The sequence below is a fragment of the Vombatus ursinus genome, unplaced genomic scaffold (genome assembly GCF_900497805.2).
Source record: "Vombatus ursinus unplaced genomic scaffold, bare-nosed wombat genome assembly UNPS02015175.1, whole genome shotgun sequence".
Classification (NCBI taxonomy): domain Eukaryota; kingdom Metazoa; phylum Chordata; class Mammalia; order Diprotodontia; family Vombatidae; genus Vombatus; species Vombatus ursinus.
Genome location: NW_020954953.1, coordinates 15,674,185 through 15,692,683, shown reverse-complemented (window position 1 = coordinate 15,692,683; position 18,499 = coordinate 15,674,185). Strand labels below are relative to the sequence as shown.

The following is an 18,499-nucleotide window of genomic DNA, read 5'->3' as shown; positions in this document are numbered from 1 at the left end:
TAAGTCTAGATCTTTATTTTCTCAGGTGTTGGAAGTACACATATTTAAAGAAACAGTCCTGGCTCTCAAGTCCCAGCCTCGTTCTACCACACAGGACATGATATGAACAGAAACAAATACAATAACATGTAAACAGATAAACAAAATACAAAGGAGAATGAGCTGGGTGCAAATAAGCACTCAAAACACATTGCTCTAGGAAAATTTGGGAAATGGTTGAAACTTTTTACTGGGTGAGGATAGAATGGGAGGATGGGTCATAAACAGCTTCACAGAATTAATGGAGCCTTTCCTTAACCTTGAAGTCAGAGAAGGATTCTAAAAGGAAGAGAGAAGGGAGTATAGTACAGACCTTAGGGGATGATTTCTACAAATATACATAGGGCAGCTAGGTGACACAGTGAAAAGAGCACTGGGCTTGGAACCAGTAAGAGTCATCTTTCTGAATGCAAATACAGTCTCAGATACTTGCAAGCTATGTGACTCTGGGAAAGTTACTTTACCCTGTTTGACACAGTTCTTTTTTGGTAAAATGACCCAGAGAAGGAAATGACAAACCACTCTGATATTTGTGCCAAGAAATCCCTAAACGTTGTTATGACTGAAACAATCCAGCAACAATAAGAACACACATATACACATACATACATACATATATAAATATATACATGATGGAGGTTAGATTCTTAGTTGGAATTTGAAAAGTCTAGCTAAAGTCACTGCAAACTTCTAAACAATAATATAAATCTAAAGTAATTTTGAATTTGGTGAAAACTGTCAAATCTATCCCACCATGACAAATACTGGATGAGTCACAATAAGTGGAAGTCCTTTTGCTGAAGCCCTCAGGATACTCCCTTTAGGTATGTGTGGGTATTCTACTGGATTCTTTGTACAGCTTTCAATATGTTTCCAGTCTATGTTTGGCTCCCTAAGCAAAAACTTCTGTCAGTTGATATAGAGATGCTACTAGGATGCCAAGGGGAAGATTAGAAGTCTTATGGACTTCCAAAGCTCATAAAATCCTCCCCTAGTCATAAGGAATGAGAAGACTGAATCTGAGACTGATGCCTAGGGCTCTGCTTGTCCTGATAATTAACTCCTTCTCAGGAGTTTGGATGGAATTACTCAAGTCTCTTGGTTTCTGAACGACCTACCTAGTTATAAAAAGGGCCTTCAAGGCATTACCAAACTTCATTAAGCAATCTGAATATACTACCTATGCAATATCACTTCAGTTGATGAAGACTTTTGAACACTTGGTCCAATGTCTATGATCAATTGATTGAGAAATGTTCTTTCTCGGTTAAGGTGCCTGGGCATAACATTTTATCATTTAAAATGGGTAGTTCACTTGATCAAACAAGACTTGTAATTTAGGACAGTCTGGAAAAATCCTATTTACAAATCTCATTTAATTTTGTATATCCACATTTGGGGTTGTAATTAAGGTTGAATTGCATTAATTTTCTAGGATGCTTATAACCTTCAGGAAGTCTGTATCTTCTGCACCTAGAACAGTGCCTGACACATAGTAAGAATTTACTAACTGCTTACTGATTCATTGAGCAGGTGATAGTAAGCTTGTTAGCATTAGGTGTGAGTTGCTTTATACACAAAACTGTTGTTTTGAAGCCCATTTAAAACAGTAGAAAGGGCCACTGATTGATCAACTAATGATAGCAATGAAAAAGGTTGCAATGTCAAGTCAGTCTGATCCTAGAGGTAACTTACACCAAAACTAAGATTTCCATTAATAATAATGCCTCCTGCAATACAGTGAACCTGTAGACACTAAAAACTTATTGACTATTTTCAACACAGTAATTTCAGTGACTGTTACTGAATACTTCTATTTAAACAATTCAATGTCTAGTGATATGCTAAATGTCTCAAAATATTTAATGTAATAGAGCATTGATCAGAAGTTCTAGTCCTAATTTTTCTAATTACTGTGTCTTTTTATCTCCCAGTAGCTCAGTTTTCTCATCTTCAAAATGAGGGGATTGGACTAAATGATGTTAGGACCTTGTAATAGAAATATTGTACATGTAGCTTCGAAGCTTCGCCTCGCTGTGACCTCCTGAAATGCTCAGTAGATTTAAAGGTATACTTTGGGTCAACATTTATTCAAACCCAACATACTAGACAATGTTCCCTTGCCAGGATTACTGAACCTGCAGCCTTAAGGCCCCATGTGGCCCTCTAGATCCTCAAGTGTGGCCCTTTTACTGAATCTAAACTTCACAGGACAAATCCCCTTAATAAAAGGATTTGTTCATAAAACTTGGACTTGGTCAGAAGGCCACACCCCAAGAAGGCCACTTGAGGCCTCGACACCAAAGGTTCCCCACCTCTGCTAGATCAAGTCATTTGGCACATGAACCCAACAAAAAGAGAATTCCATCTAGAAGAATGGCAATATAGTAAGAAAGAATTAAACCAAGAAGTAGTATAAATGTACCTAGGTACCGAAGTCAAAATGTGACCATCGGTCAACTGGCCATTCTGCTCCTCCTCCATATCTAGTGCAGTAGGAGAAAAGACACAGGTAACTTAAAGTCAGGAGGCATGCTGAAAGATGCCCTGACTAATTGGCTTCCCTTCACTATTTTGTGCATTAGACATTTCGCATACTAATACAATTAGTCATGACTTCAACCAACATCAAATTCTATGTAATGTGCTAGAATTTAACCTCATAATGTTTATTTGTATCATTACTCTTGCTGCATGAACATTGGTCTCATCTCTGTGCTGTTGAAGTTCTCCAAGATCTCAAATTTCATTGTATGCACTCACCAGTCCCAGTAAGGGCTAAGCAAAACGCCTATTTCCTCTGATCTCTCTATCCTTGCTATGCTAAAAAGATAGAGGAAAAACAACATACTTTGTTAGCTTCCTCTAATGAAATTTCCCAGTCTTTCTTTTCAAATCTGTCATGCTACATAGTTTACATACAACCTTCTTGGATAGGTAGGGAAGAACCTTCTGGGACATGTAAACTAGAGACTTTCCCACAACAAACCCCAAAGCTTTGTGAGTACATGGGGTTTCTCCAAAGCTAGTACATTAAACTAACAAAGTTCAACATATTGGCACATTATTCCTTATTAAACTGGAGATCTAAGGAGTTGTGACCACTACAAATAGTTATCAGAGATCTACCATTTAACATCCTGAATAGTTTATGCAGTTCTACTTATAGCCACATATTACTTTGAATGACAAATGAGATCAATAAAAATTACTCTAATCTAATCATATGGAAATAATAAGTGATATTCTCCATATTTGACTATTCTGGTGGATAAAGAAAGTACCTGAGCATACACTGTAGTTCTATGAAACATACTATTGTATTCATATGTACTGAAGAGAAAGGTGAAAGAAGACTGGTCTTGGAAAAAAAAGATAAGTTTTAGTCTAAATTATAGCACATATTATTTGTATGACCCATGAGCAAGCCACTTAAATTCTCCATGTTCCAGATAATATACTAAGATAATAAGTTACAGATCAGTTGCAGCTCTGCCTTGACAAGGAAAAAAAAAAGTTTTTGTAACTGCAGTCTTTAGGTCCATTGGCATGAGATTCTCTGATTACTGTTGAAAATGAATGCCCTGCAATGCATGAAGGTCAGAGTGAAGTAGGTGAGAGCAATAAGGCTTTGCTCTCTTCAATCTTCTTTTGGACTCTTCAAACTTGGAGTCTTTTCAAGAGTTTCTGGCTTCCAGCTTTGCGAAAGAAGATGGAAGAAGCTAATTCCACTTCAGATTTTTCATGGAAAGACTCTGGGAAGACATGAGAGGAGCTAGCAGTCTCCATCATATTTCTGTCCCCAGCTTACTACATTAGAGATGGTGGGGAGTTTCTCCTTAGGTAAGATCTGGGATTCCCTCTTGGTTGAGCTGCTACCTCTCTCCCAACAGCAGAGCTCCTTCATGCTGTATTGTCTGGTATATATTCTCCTATATGTACTTTCTCTGATTTCTGTTCTGTTGTGATTTGGATAAATGGGTGTCTTTGCTAATTTGCTATTTGTGTTTGTCTTGGAACTTTTATTTATCAGGAAAGGGGTAAAGCTTGGGGTCCTCCTTCACCTCAAAGATGATACAACAATCACAAATTAGCTTGAACCTGATCATATCCACTAGACTAATAATATCTAAGGGGGAATACAGATAAAATTGTAGCCTGGCACCTCATCTCTCTGAGGAGAGCAGAGTGCCCTTTTGCCTCAATGTCCTGCTTCCACTCCTGGAAGGGATTAAAGTCTCCCTTGGAGGAGGGTAGGGGGAAAATAGGCTAGAGATGTCTACTCTACTTTTTTTTGCACCACACAACATCCCCCATATTACTGGAGGGGGTATGGGCCCTATCTAGACGCATGCTTAGCTACACATGAGGCCTCACAAAACATAAAGCTTCATCAATATGGCCTTTGACACATTTCCAAACTGGGAGTCTCTTTGTATCATTGAAAATACATGTCTGAAACAAAATACATGCCAATGAAACTTAATCCTATAGGCCAAGGAGAGACTCTATATATGTTGCTTTCTATTGATTACAACATGATGCTGCATTCAATTATTCCATTAATAGTCTTTTGCTTTTCTTGGGGTTGAGCAAATTGGTTCTGGTGTTTACCCAAATCAGTCTTTTCAAAACACAGTTTAGGGTTAAAATTAGATGTGTTTTCCTATAGAGCTTTGTTTGGATGTCTCCTTCACTTTCATCACTCCCTATCTTTTATTACTTCAGTGCCATTCAGAAAACATTTAACAAGTAAGTGAATACTACTTGTAAGGCACATTATTGTCTGTGTTCATTTTCTCGCCACCACATCCCCAAGGAGATTGTAAGCTTCCTGAGGGTAAGGAGTTTATTTGTGTTTGCATCCTAAAATTGACAAGACAGCTTTGCACATAGTATGTCCTTAAAATATTTGTTGAATAAATGAATGAATGCATGAAGAGATATTTAGGAAGAGGAAAAGGGGAACTAATGCATAGTCTATATAGATTAGTTTATTTCTCAGTAAGATATTTTCCTTGAAATATTCTCTTAGCTTAGTCAGGTTTAATGCTTGAAAGGATGTTCCTTCAACATTTTTAGAAATAGTCTTCTGGGAAATACAATACTGAAAAATTAACAGACAGTTTTTTTCTCTAAAATTATTGGCAACTGCAGAGAACCAAATGTAATTGCCTTTATTTTTCTTAGGAATAAATAGGTCAGAATGAAATACATGATGACAATTGATCAAAAGGATTATCTATCAGTTAGGCAAAAGTAAAACACATTCAGGACTTTGACATTATAATTTCTAAAACTTAAGGATATATACAATCAGAGAAATTGCATTTAAAATTCTTCCTCCCCTATTCATTCTATGTAAGAGGAATGGATAGAAACCTGCCCTGAAGTCTTGAAGGGATCATTAAGCATATCAGCCAACTGCAGAATATAAATACAAAGTAAATTTTGATGACTAATTTCTTTCATGTTATTTGCTCCTGACAGAATCAATGTTGCATTTAAGAATGCTAATTATGCATTATTTTTATTCTTGACACCCCTGCCCTTATCCCCACCATCATTCCCATCCCTGGACAACATGTGGTTGTCTGAATTTGCTTAATAACTTAGAGGAAATCTGGATTTGTCTAACTACTTTGTGTCTACATTACTCCATCAAAAACAGTATGAGGCTTAGGTCTGAATGTAGTCTGAGTACCTCTTGCTGGATATATTCTTTTACATATACTAAGTCACATAAATTCTGGTCCCTTCCTAAAATGTTTGCACAAATAACACTTGTCATTATATAGATACCGTTCAAACATTAGCCAGTTGCCCAATGTCATTGACTACTTCAATTTGTATGGCCTTGTAGATGTTCATTTATTTTTTGTCCTACTGCATCATTACTTCAGCTCATTTTTACTTCATTTTTTGTTGATTTTCTGGCTATCTTCTGTTGCATTTCATTGATATTGTATTCTTTTGTTGCTATGTCTCCATTAATACATTCTGTTTTCCTTATATGTTCCTTGTGTGATATATTAATTTTTAAGACTAATTATCCCTATTTTTTTTAAAATTGCCTTTTATTTCCATTCTGAACATAACAGAGATCAAATAAAATGGTCATTTGTATATACAAATTAGGATAGAATAAATGTAATTATCTAAGAATTAGAGGGGGAAAAAGAAAAAGAAGCCCCTTGTAAAACTATCTGAAGTCAAGCCAACTGAATTCCCACATGGATGTCTGAAAAGGTATGCCCCATTCTTCATATTGAATTTATCTCCTTTCTTTCCAGAGGGGGCTAATAAGCTTCATCACCAGTCTTCCAGGATTCTGTTTGGTCATTACACTAATCACAATTCTCAAATCTTTCAAAATTGTTTTTCTTTTTCTTTATGATGTTATTTAATAAGTTGTTCTGGTTCTGCTCACTTCTCTGTATCAATTCATACAGATGTTCCCAGGTTTCTCTGATAACATTTATTTCATCATTTCTTAGAACTCAGTAATATTCCTTTACATTCTACATGCCATAATTTGTTTAGACATTCCCCTATAGAAAAGTGCCCTGGTAATCTCCAGTACTTTCCTACCTGAAAAAGAGCTGCTAAAAATAGTATTGCACATATATGTCCTTTTGCTCTTCCTTTGATCTCTATGCAGGTAAAGGCCTAGTGTTGTGATTGTTGTGTTAAAGAATTTGCATAGTTTATTGACATTGGGGGGGCATAGTTCCAAACTACTTTTCAGAATGGGTGGATCAATTCACACCTTCACCCACAGTGCATTAGTGCATCTATTTTCTAGCAACCACTCTATCAATTGTCATTTTTCTTGTCAACTTTGGTTATCTGATGGCAATAAAGTAGAAAAATCGAAGCTGTTTTAATCTACATTTCTCTGTTACTTGCATCATTTTTTTTCATGTATTTGTCAATAGCTTGAATTTCTTTTGAAAACTTCTGTTTCTTTTGGCCATTTATTTATTGAGGGATGCTCCTTTTCCTTTAAATTTGAATCAGTACTTTATGTTCTTTAGATATGGTATCAGAGAAACTTGTTGCAAAGTGTTTTTCCCCAATTACCTGTTTCCCTTTTCGTTTTGACTATGTTGGTTTTGTTTCTGCAAATCTTTTCAATTTTACATAACCAAACTTTTCCATTTTATTGCTGTGATCTTTTCTATACTTTGATCTTTGTCATGAATTACTCAATGTCCACAAATCTGACAGGCAATTCCTTCTTTGTTATTTTAATTAGTCTATGATTTCAACTCTTACTTTTAAGTCATGTATCTATTAGTAGTTTACCCTGATATATGGCGGGAAATTTTCACCTATACCTAATTTCTACCAGACTGTTTTCCAGCATTTTCATTAAATATTGAGTCTTTACCCCAGTATCTGGGGTCTTCAGGTTTACTCTGCACTATGCTACTCTATTGCACAACTTTATTTTTTTGTCTCATTTATCCTTACATAATAAAATGACAAAATTATATGTTCTTAATACAAAGCTGACTAAATAAATGTTTATTCAGTGGAGAAGCCCCATTTTTCTTATCCTAAATATAGATTAATCTTTTATTTAGACTTTTTCTTGCTCTTGTTTTTAACAAGTTTTTGTCCCCTAGCATATTTAACAGTCACATTGTTTCTATTCTCTAGGCATATGACAAAAGTAATCTGCATTTTTTTCTTAGATATAACACAATCATCAATGCTTTTAACAGTTACCTGGCCAGCCATACCTGTATAAAATATGGTAATATTATAAAGGAAAATCTATTCAGATTGGCATAATTTAAAATAACCAGTTCACATGCAATCAAATTTTAATGGATACATTATGGAAAGTCTCTAAGATTGAGTTTCTCTTTTCTTTATTTTTAGGCAGTTGAGGTTAAGCAACTTGCCCAGGGTCACACAGCTAGTAAATGTCAAGTGTCTGGTCTGAGACCAGACTTGAACTCAGGTTCTCTTGACTCCAGGGTCAGTGCTTTATCCACTTCGCCACCTAGCTGCCCCTAGGCTTCTCTTTTCAAAGAGCAATTAATTGGGTAGTAGATGATGGGGCATAGCTACATATTTCCATGGAGGTTGGGAATAAATAGTATGATCTGATAGCCCTGGAAGGTGCCCAGCAACCAACTAGTATCAGAATTAGACTACCCTAATATGGGGAGATTATTTAAATTATACATTAGAAAATGATGGAAATCTTATAATTGCAAGGTACTACTATTATCATAGTCCATGCTGGGAAATAAAAGTACTGTCATGGCTTCTGGCAATAGCTAGAGGATTGGAGTAGAAGTCAAGAGTCTTGGGGTCCAATTCCAAATCTGTCACTAATTATTTGTGTGACTTTGGTAAATAATTTTTTCTGAGTTTCCTTCCCTGCAAAATGATTATTTTACATAGACATCTCAGTTTTATGATTTAGTGGAGGGAAAAACATACCTAAATCACATAATTAAGTGATTAGAATAATATGGATATGGATTTAAAATGTTTTGTAGTCACTAGATTTGGAAATAGAAGGAGATTTAGGCTGAATAAAAATATTGAATACAGAGTTATTTAGTTAAAGTGAACTTATTTAATAGGTAAACTTGAAAAATATCCTTAGGCAATTCAATTTAATAGTCATACTTGAGCATTTAGCAAAAATTGGAAAATATATAATGCATTTATAGTATAATATCATAAAAATAAATAAATGTAAATGGAATAAATAGAAGCATTGCATTTTTGTTTGTGACAATATATTTTATACAATAAAATTAAGTGTTAGCAAGTCTAGCCATGGGTTTGTCTTAAAAAAGAGAATGCAATATTACTATGGAGGATATATGAACAAGGACCAAATACATTAACATTTTAATTCATAGGAAAAGCACGTAATATGCTCCCAGAAATGCAAGGGAGGCATAGTGATGTGAGAGATCACTGACTCTGGAGTCAGAGAACTTGGATTCAAATCCTGTTTCCAATAATCACTACCTGTGTAACTTTGGATAAGTCACCCTACCTTCTGTAAAATGAGAGGGTTGAATTAGCTGGTCCTTGAGGTCTCTTCCTTTTCTAGATTTAGATCCTGTGGCAAATATATCAATGGTAAATAAAAATTAGAAGTTAAGTGAAACCTTGGATGTTTTTAAGAACCCCCTAAAATATAGTGACTGGTTAATGCTCTTTTTTTTTTTTAAATTGTCGTTTTATGTTAGTACCTAACTCTACTTTTCAGAGTAAAAAGAAATGTATAGGTAAAGCAGTTTGCTTTAGGGAAAAGAGCAATGAACCTTAGAATCAAGAGACTTGGAATTACCTACTGACTCTGCTAATTACCAGATTGCCATTTTGGCCAAGTGCCTTATCCCACTGACTGTTGCCTCATCTCTAAGATGGACATGAAGATACCGACCTTGCCTATCTCTCTCAGGGTTGTTGTTAACACCAAATGAGATAATGTATATAAAATATTTTGAAATAGTAAAGAAATATTTCAATACTTTACTATTTCCTTTTTGGCTCAGTGGAGGTGATCATTGTTTGATGATTAGCGAAAGGTACAAAAGCATTAATTTGTCCCTATAATGGACACTGAGCATCCTGCTACATAATTGAAATTTTACTTATTAACTACACATTAAATGTTTTTAGGCTGGACAAAGTTCACCTGAGAAGGTAACTTTTCATTTTCTATTGTCTTTTCATCCATTCCAATTTGGATTTTTTCTTTTGTATTTCTTTACATTGCTGAGTCTTGCTTCCAGGCCTGCAATTTTTAGAGGGAAGGTTGAAATGGGGAAGATTCTATGTGTGCTCTATACCCTGATCTTCTTGGAAAGTGGCATTTACACAATCTTTTAACGAATAAAGCATCGTTTTCTGAGTTACCAATGATAGTTAATAAAAGTTTTCTTTTTATTTCACTTTGCAATTCTAACAATCCTATTAAGAATTAATAACATAAATAAATCATACACAGCAAGTCCTCATATATTGAGGCCAAGCCTTTATATAAGGCTTATATTTCAAAAGTTCATTTCTAAGAGATTGTATGAAATCCAAACACATTCCCCCATAGAAACAGTGTCATGGGCTTCCACTTCCCTTGCGCCCACCTCCTCCTCATCCTCCTCTACCGCAGTCATGTCAGCCATGAAGTCGCTGAATCTCAAAGCTGAGGTGGCCTGTGCCTGGGTGGCACTGGCCGTGAACATCAGCGCATCCTGGGGGCTGCAGGACGTGCTGAGGACTAACCTGGAGCCCGATGGCACCATGAGGATGCTTGTTTCCGGGGCAGGAGACATCAAGCTCACCAAGGATGGTAACGTGCTGCTACATCAGAGGCAAATTCAACACCCAACAGCCTACTTGATAGCAAAAGTAGCCCAGGATGACATTACTGGTGACAGCACCACTTCAAATGTTCTCATCATTGGGGAGCTGCTGAAGCAGGCGGACCTCTATATCTCTGAAGGTCTGCACCCTCGAATCATAACGGAAGGGTTTGAAGCTGCTAAGACAAAGGCCCTTGAAGTCTTGGATCAAATCAAAATAAACAAGGTAATAGAGAAATCCTCATCGGAGAAGTTCATCTTTATTGAGAAGTGTGGCAACCCCCGATCTGTGACGTTGTTGATCAAAGGCCCAAACAAGCACAAGAGCACACAGATCAAGGATGCAGTGCGAGAGGTCAAGAGTGTCGCCAAAGATGGCTACATGGTTCCTGGTGCCTGGTGCCAGCACAGTAGAAGTCACCATAGCTGAAGCTCTCATTATACACAAGCACCATGTCAAGGGAGGGGCCTGTCTTGGAATCCAGGCTTTTGCTGATGCATTGCTCATTATTCCCAAGGTTCTTGCTCAGAACTCTGGTTTTGACCTTCAGGATACACTAGTTAAGGTACAGGTTGAACATTCAGAATCAGGACAACTTGTTGGTGTTGATTTTAAAGACCGATGAGCCGGTTATTGAGGCCGAAGCTGGCGTCTGGGATAACTATTGTGTCAAGAAGCAGCTGCTTTACTCCTGCACTGTGATTGCCACCAATATTCTCCTGGTTGATGAGATCATGTGAGCTGGAATGTCTTCTCTGAAAGGTTGAACTGAATCACAGATTGTTTCTATTGTAATCAGCTGCATCATGAAGGTCCTTCAGAAAGAACCACAAAGTATGTCTGGAGGTGGAGTTTTTCTTCTCTGCTGCCAAGGATTTTCCAAAGAATAATTGTTTTTCTTACTGTTGCAAGTAAACCTGGTCTCTAAAACTGACCCTATTCAAATATAAGGTCCTAAAATTGATTACGGTATTTTTTTTAAATTGCATTGAGGCCTACAATTAAAGCTGTAGTCCCTTTTACCCCCCCCCAAAAAAAAGAAACTGTTATGAATGATAATTAAGTGCCACAGTGAGGCAATGGAAGGCTATTTAGTTCATGAGATAGTTGACTTATAGTACTAATACTACAGTATTCGTCTCTGTTGAGGAACTCTGGCACAGTACAAGAGAGTCAAGACACAAGTATTGCAATTGGAAATGTGAGTTCCATACATTCTAAGGAGATTTATGCATGCATATGCATTTGCAAATGTAAATTCCGTTTAGTTCTTGGCAAAGCTGCCCTTGTGCCTGAGATCACACAATATGCCTTTCAAAAATTGCACTAATGGTAGTAATCTAAGAGGTGGGCCAGCATTCATCATAACCACTCTGATCCAGACTCAGTTATTTAGTTAAAGTGTACTTGGTAAATAAACTGGAAAAAATATCCCTAGGCAACCCAACAGTGGGAGAGCTAGGTGGTAGAGTTGATAGAATGTCACTCCTGGAGTCAGACTCATCTTCCTGAATTTAAATCTGACCTCAGACACTTATTAGCTGTGTGACCCTAGGCAAGTCATTTATCACTGTTTGCCTCAGTTTCTTCATCTATAAAATGAGCTGGAAAAGGAAATGGCAAGCCACTCTAATATCTCTGCCAAAAAGACCAAATTGGATCATGAAGAGTCAGATATGACTAAAAAACTAACCCAATAGTGCCTTTTGAACATTTAACAAAAATGCTAACATCCCTCCTCCACCACTCCTAACTTCCCCACTTTTCACCTCTGACCCAGATTTAAAATATTGCTACTTCCTTCTTCCTTTTCCCCTGTCCACATCCCCATGCAATGCCATCATCCTAGCCCCTCTCTCTTTTCCATCTCAGACTCTGTGAATAGTAAATAAATCATCGCTACCATTTCTGGAACAGGTAGGACAATCAACTGCCTAAAGACCACATTCCCCATCCCTGAGATACCTCTGTCCAAAATGCCCCTCTCTGGCTACCATTCACTAATTGTTGACTTCCTCTATTGGAATGTAAGCTCCCCGAGGACAGGGATATATGATTTTTGTATTTATATTTACAATATTTAGCACAATAGCACCTCACACATAAGAAGTGCTTAATAAATGTTCCCCCTTCTACTCATTCATTCGTTCATTCTTTGATGAGGACAAGGCAAAACCTTGAAGTACTGAAAAGGGAATTTGGAAGATGACAAAATAGAAGAATGTTTTTGGTCTCCTTTCTTGGGTGAAGAGTTTTTCTTAATTTCGAACTAAGTTCAGTTTGTCTCTGTTATCTTCCCACCTTTGTGTATGCCTCCTCCCATCTTCCACATACCAGTGTTAAGGCCCTAAGGTCCCCATGTGGCCCCAGCCCCTATCCTACCCTACAATAGTGGCAAGCTCAGGAGTGCCTTCTATCTAACTGCCTTCCTTTTCTACAAATAAAAACTCCAATTCCCTTAGGAAGAGATTTAGCTAATGGAACTGAACTGAACATTTCTAGAAGTATCTTCAGTTTGAAAAGAAGAAAAATATTTAGCCAAATGAATATCCAATTCTAGGAATTTAAGGGAAGTGTGACTATGGGAAGTAAATAATTCAGTTTGGGATTAGGAGAGAGAGAATTGATGGAAAGGGGACTACTAGTAAATTGATTTATTTATGAGTCTCCCTTTCCCCCCAAACCTCATTGTCATCTCTTAAAGTTGTCCCCAATTTTCATAGGTTCTTCCCTCTTATATTTCTACAATGGAGCCGTGGTCACAGATTAGGTCCCTCATAGTCATAAGCTTATGTTCATTCCCTCTCTTAGCTTCTACCTTCCCTATAAGTACCAATCAATACTCAGTCTGTAGAATATAATTCACACTGGAGGTGGTCAGAATGATTGGAATGTTAGGAAAATTTGTCAATATCTAACAGGTGAAAGTCTGGGCACATAGGTGCTACCTTTTTGGAGGTCAGAAGAAGCCATTTGGGGAATGTCCATATAAGTATGTAGGCTTTAATACAGAGAAAAAGAAGAGGAACTTCTGATTTGATGTTGCTAAATATGTAGCATTTTTACTGCTAGTGCAGTGGTGATTATTTTGTAAAGATGAATAGACAGTGAACTAGGTAAGATGACATTGTCACAGAGCACTGTGGTTTTGGAGTTCTGTTATTGTTTGGTGACTTTCACTGTCTGTCTCTGTGTTCTCTAAGTTCTGCATGTCCTTGTACACTGGGTTGGGCTGCACACTGTCTGAGACCTTGGGCACAGAGAACACAGAAGTGTTCAGTGAAAGCTTTATCCTTGAAAACACCTTCTGAGTCATTCCCTACTCTCTGGCATGCCTATATCAGAGATCATACAACCATGGCGCTCATACTTTGTGGAACCCTAATAAACTAGTGGGAACAAAGGGAAGAACAAATGGAGAGCAATTGTAATGCTGGGCAAGATATCAAGGGAGGGTCTCAGGAACTGTGAACAATGTCATTATGTAAAATGCTTTGCAAACCTTAACATTATTTATATATTATTATTGTGATGAAGATGATGATGTTGATAATGATAATGATGAATGAAATAAGGACCCATTTATGATCTCCATAAGTGAATTGGTTGCAAAGAGCAAGGCAAAAACCTAGTTACTAGCATCAAGGCAGAAAATTAGGGAAACACCCTCATCAGGGCTATTTTCCCAACTCTTGCTTGCATAGTTTGGTTAGGTCCCCAGAAACCAGCTGACTACTTCTCCCTTTAGAGTTCTAGAAGCTGGGGTTTCTAGCACTGTAGCTCCTGGGCCACCGTTCCATGTGCTCCCTATTGATTATCAACTAAATAAACATTTTGTTTTTAGAAATTATATTTACTAATATGGTTTAGTAAGAAGAGCTAATGTAAAACATCTTCCCCAAATCTGGGGAATAGGCTTTCCTGGTGTATTCAAAGTCCCTGAGGGAAATATTCTTAAATTTATTATATGTGGCCAGAGGATAAAGTTCCAGTTACTGGAAATGACCTTTGTGGAGTGCTCATGCTTTTCCTGTTAGGTATAGCTCTCAACTGGACTCTAAGAGATAATGCCTTGAAGAATCCTAAAACTGCCTAGCCTTGATCTGGCTAGTTAGTCTTCTTTGTATATCTCAGCTCCTGATTTGAACTGTTATCTCATACTGGTCTAGTCTTTCTGATGACATGGTCAATGAGGCTGGAGTGGGGCAGGGGAAAAGTGTAACAATCCCTGTGGGCTCACTACCCCCACTTTTCTTCCTTCAAGTATAAATGATATGGTCTGCATCCTCAAGGCACTTCTGATCCCATAAACTCCTTAAATTTGATGACTTTGTGGATGAATTTCTCATTCTAAACTGACTTGTTTTATAAAGCTGTATGATTCTTTTTACCTAATCATATCAAATCTAGCTTATATATCTGATTGATAGTTTTAATTAAGAAGTATGGGCCTTCTGTGTCCATATTAATTGAAATGAGTGTTTATACCTCCACCCTTACCATAGAGTAGGACTTGAAGTAACTGTGGCTGAATACTGAAGCCCAAGCTTCTGGTCTATCCCAAAATACTCCTAATGGCTGAAATGTGGTTAAACCTGAAATGATGTTCAGATGACCTTATTTTTAGTTATTTTGGACTTCTGGATTCAGAGAACTAACTTTTGCTTTCACAGCTTTCATAACTGGGAATTGCCTAGCTCCTGTGCCAATTTTATTCTTATTTGCAGCCTTCATTCCTTCACTGCTTCCCAAGAGACTTACCTTTCTTTCCTAGGATTGTGTGGTTCTTTGGCCCTGCCCTCTGAGAGTCTTAAAAAATAGAGCTATGTTTGCTCTGTAGATTTTACCTTTTTTACATGGAGTTCTAGGGCCTCTAACTTCTGTGCCTCAATTAGCTCATCAATTAAATTATGAAAATGTTTAAATGGATGGTCTCTAAGCTCCCTGTTAGCTCTAAAGTTCCACGATTTTAAAAGATGTAATTTTTTGGACCCTTAATTAGGTAAGTGTGAAACTTTTCACACCTTGAAAATGTACTCACCAGAAGTAGAATTCAGTAGAGGATTGGAGGAAGTAATTTCAAGAGCTGCTAGTTGTTGGGTGCAAATATTTATGCTAGCACATAAATGACAGGAAGATTGATGGTCACAACTCCCCAAATAAGTATTTTCATACCCATTATTCACAATAACATAGATCAAAAGCACACTCTAAAATACCCTTCCTTTTAAAAAATGTGGCCTTAATTCAATGCCAGAAGCCCAGAAAATACTTAAAGGAACAGGCAAGGGTACTGCTTCAGAGGTGATCTGAACCTGAAATTATTCTTGATTAATAACAGGTGGTAGTTATGTAGACTTTTATAGGCATTGTCTCACTTGAACCTCCTAATAAACCTGTGAACTTATTATGATCTAAAAGATTTATCATGACCATTATTTTCACCAAATTATGATTTCATTTGTGAAACTTCCAGTGAGGAAAATCCTACAGATACAGATCAACAGTTGGCCTGCCATTTATAGTTTTTTGATATTTGCCTGAGGCAATGAGATCTTAAGTGACTTGTGTAGGGTCCCAAAGTGAGAATATATCAAAAGTGGGGCTTGAATATAAGTCTTCCTGATCCTGAGGGTAACTTTTTACCCGCCAAATCATGCTTCCTCTCAAACTAACTGGTATTTCTATCCCTATTTTACATTCCTATCCCAAACACACAAACACTAACAGTTTGGGTTCTCAAAGAACAATGACTAATTCTCTGCTCTGGCTTTTAGGAATATCTCTGAAAAATTTAGTTGATTTCTCTGTTGCCATGAGCCCCTACCAAGCATGAGCCCCACTGATTGTTGTCCACCTAGACTTAATTAGCCTTTAAAAAGAGTCACAACCTCTCAGTTCCAGAATCAACTCTCTAAGACTAAATTATAGCACAAGTTTTGTGTATTGGAGGAGAAGGTTTTCTCTCAGGATTTTATCTGAAAAATAAAAGCAAAACATGTCTTCCATATATCATTGTCTAGAGCAGATGGATAGGGATCACCTGTTTTCTAGCCAAAGGGTTAGGGGAGACAGGTAGATAGGAGAGAATTTGCTTTACAGGATACTTTTTTCCTCCTCTATCAGGGTCCTAACAGGCCGAGGAGATTTGCAAATGTTCTCCCTGTGTAGGGTAATAAGTGTTGCAAATGTGAATGGAAGATGACTAAGTGTTACTCAGCTCTCCTAGTAGTTTAACTAAAATCAAGAAGGCAGGGAGTTTGTGACATGGGCTGTAATCTCCAAACTGGAGGTGATTAGGGACATGTAGTATCCCCAGGTCATAAGTACAAAGAGAGCCCCTCCAATGACACAAAATTATTTATGATGCATTTTCTAATATAAAATGAAACACGAGGACCCCTTAAGTCTGGGGGCCTCAGGACAACTATTCCTTTTGTTATTGTGTTAATTTGTCTCTGCCCTAGCATCTTTCTTCCAAGCTGCCTTATAAGTGGAGGGAAAATGAAAATTACCCATTTTCCTACTTTAAAATTGGAGTGTAACCATTACGTGAAGACTATTTTATGAGAAAATAGACTAAGGAAGAGTAATAAATATTTTCATCCTGCTTAAATCACACCCAAATAGCAATGGTGGTGATTATTTAGCCTCTTAGGACTCCTTAGTTTGTTTTCCAGTTCTACCCAGCTGTGGATTAAATGGGGGCAAAATGTTAAAGAATCACAGACTTATAAAATCTTAGAATTGAAAGGATTTTAGAGGTATAGACCAACTTCTCACACCATATACCAAGATAAGGTCAAAATGGGTACATGGCTTAGACACAAAGGGTGATACCATAAGCAAATTAGGGGAGTATGAAATAATTTACCTGTCTGATCTACGGATTAAGGAAGAATTTAGGACCAAACAAGAAATAGGGAATGTTACAAAATAGAAAATAGATAATTTTGATTATATAAAAATTACAAATCTTGTGAACAAATAAAACCAATGCAACCAAAATTAGAAGGGAAACAGAAAAGTGGGAGAAAAAATTCACAGCAAGTATTTCTGATAAAGGACTCATTTCTCAAATGTATAGAGAACTGAGCCAAATTTGTAAGAATATGAATCATTCCCCAATTGATAAATAGTCAAAGGATATGAACAGGCAATTTTCAGATGAATAAATCAAAACTATCTATAGTCATATGAAAAAGTGTTCTGAATCACTATTGATTAGAGAAATGCAAATTAAAACAACTCTGAGATACCACTTCACCACCATCAGATTGTCTAATATGACTAAAAAGGAAAATGATAAATGTTGTAGGGGATGTTAGAAAACTGAGACACTAATGCACTACAATTGCAAAGAGTTCTAACCATTTTGGAGAGCAATTTGGAACCATGCCCAAAGGAATATGAACCTGTGCATACCCTTTGAGTCAGCAATACCACTACTAGGTCTGTATATCAAAGAGACAAAAAAGGAGAAAATAACCTATTTGTACAAAAAAAAATTATAGTAGTTCTTTTTGTGGTGGCTAAGGATTGGAAATTGAAAGGATGTCCATCAATTGGAGAATGGCTGAACAAAGTGTGGTATATGATTGTAATGGAATATTATTGCACTATCAGAAATGCCAAGCAGGATACTTTCAGAAAAAAAGAAACTGGAAAGACTTACACGGACTGATTCAAAGTGAAGTGAGCAGAACCAGAAGAACATTGTATACGGTAACAACGATATTGTACGTTGAAGAATTGTGAATGACTTAGCTATTCTCAGAAATACAATGATCCAAGACAATCCCAAAGGACTTACGATGAAAAATGCTGCCTACCTTCTGAGAAAGAACTGATGTTGTCTGAATGCAAACTGAAGCATGCTATTTTACTTTTTCCTTTCCTCTCCTCTCCTCTCCTCTGCTCTCCTTTCCTCTGCTCTCCTTTCCTCTGCTCTCCTTTCCTCTCCTTTCCTTTCCTCTCCTTTCCTTTCCTTTCCTTTCCTTTCCTTTCCTTTCCTTTCCTTTCCTTTCCTTTCCTTTCCTTTCCTTTCCTTTCCTTTCCTTTCCTTTCCTTTCCTTTCCTTTCCTTTCCTTTCCTTTCCTTTCCTTTCCTTTCC

At 37.0% G+C, this 18,499-nt stretch overlaps 1 pseudogene; it reads left to right on the top strand.

The window, feature by feature from the left end:
- Nucleotides 1-10,194: 10,194 nt before the first annotated feature.
- LOC114031511 lies at nt 10,195-11,153 on the top strand (annotated as a pseudogene).
- The last annotated feature ends 7,346 nt before the right edge of the window (nt 11,154-18,499 follow it).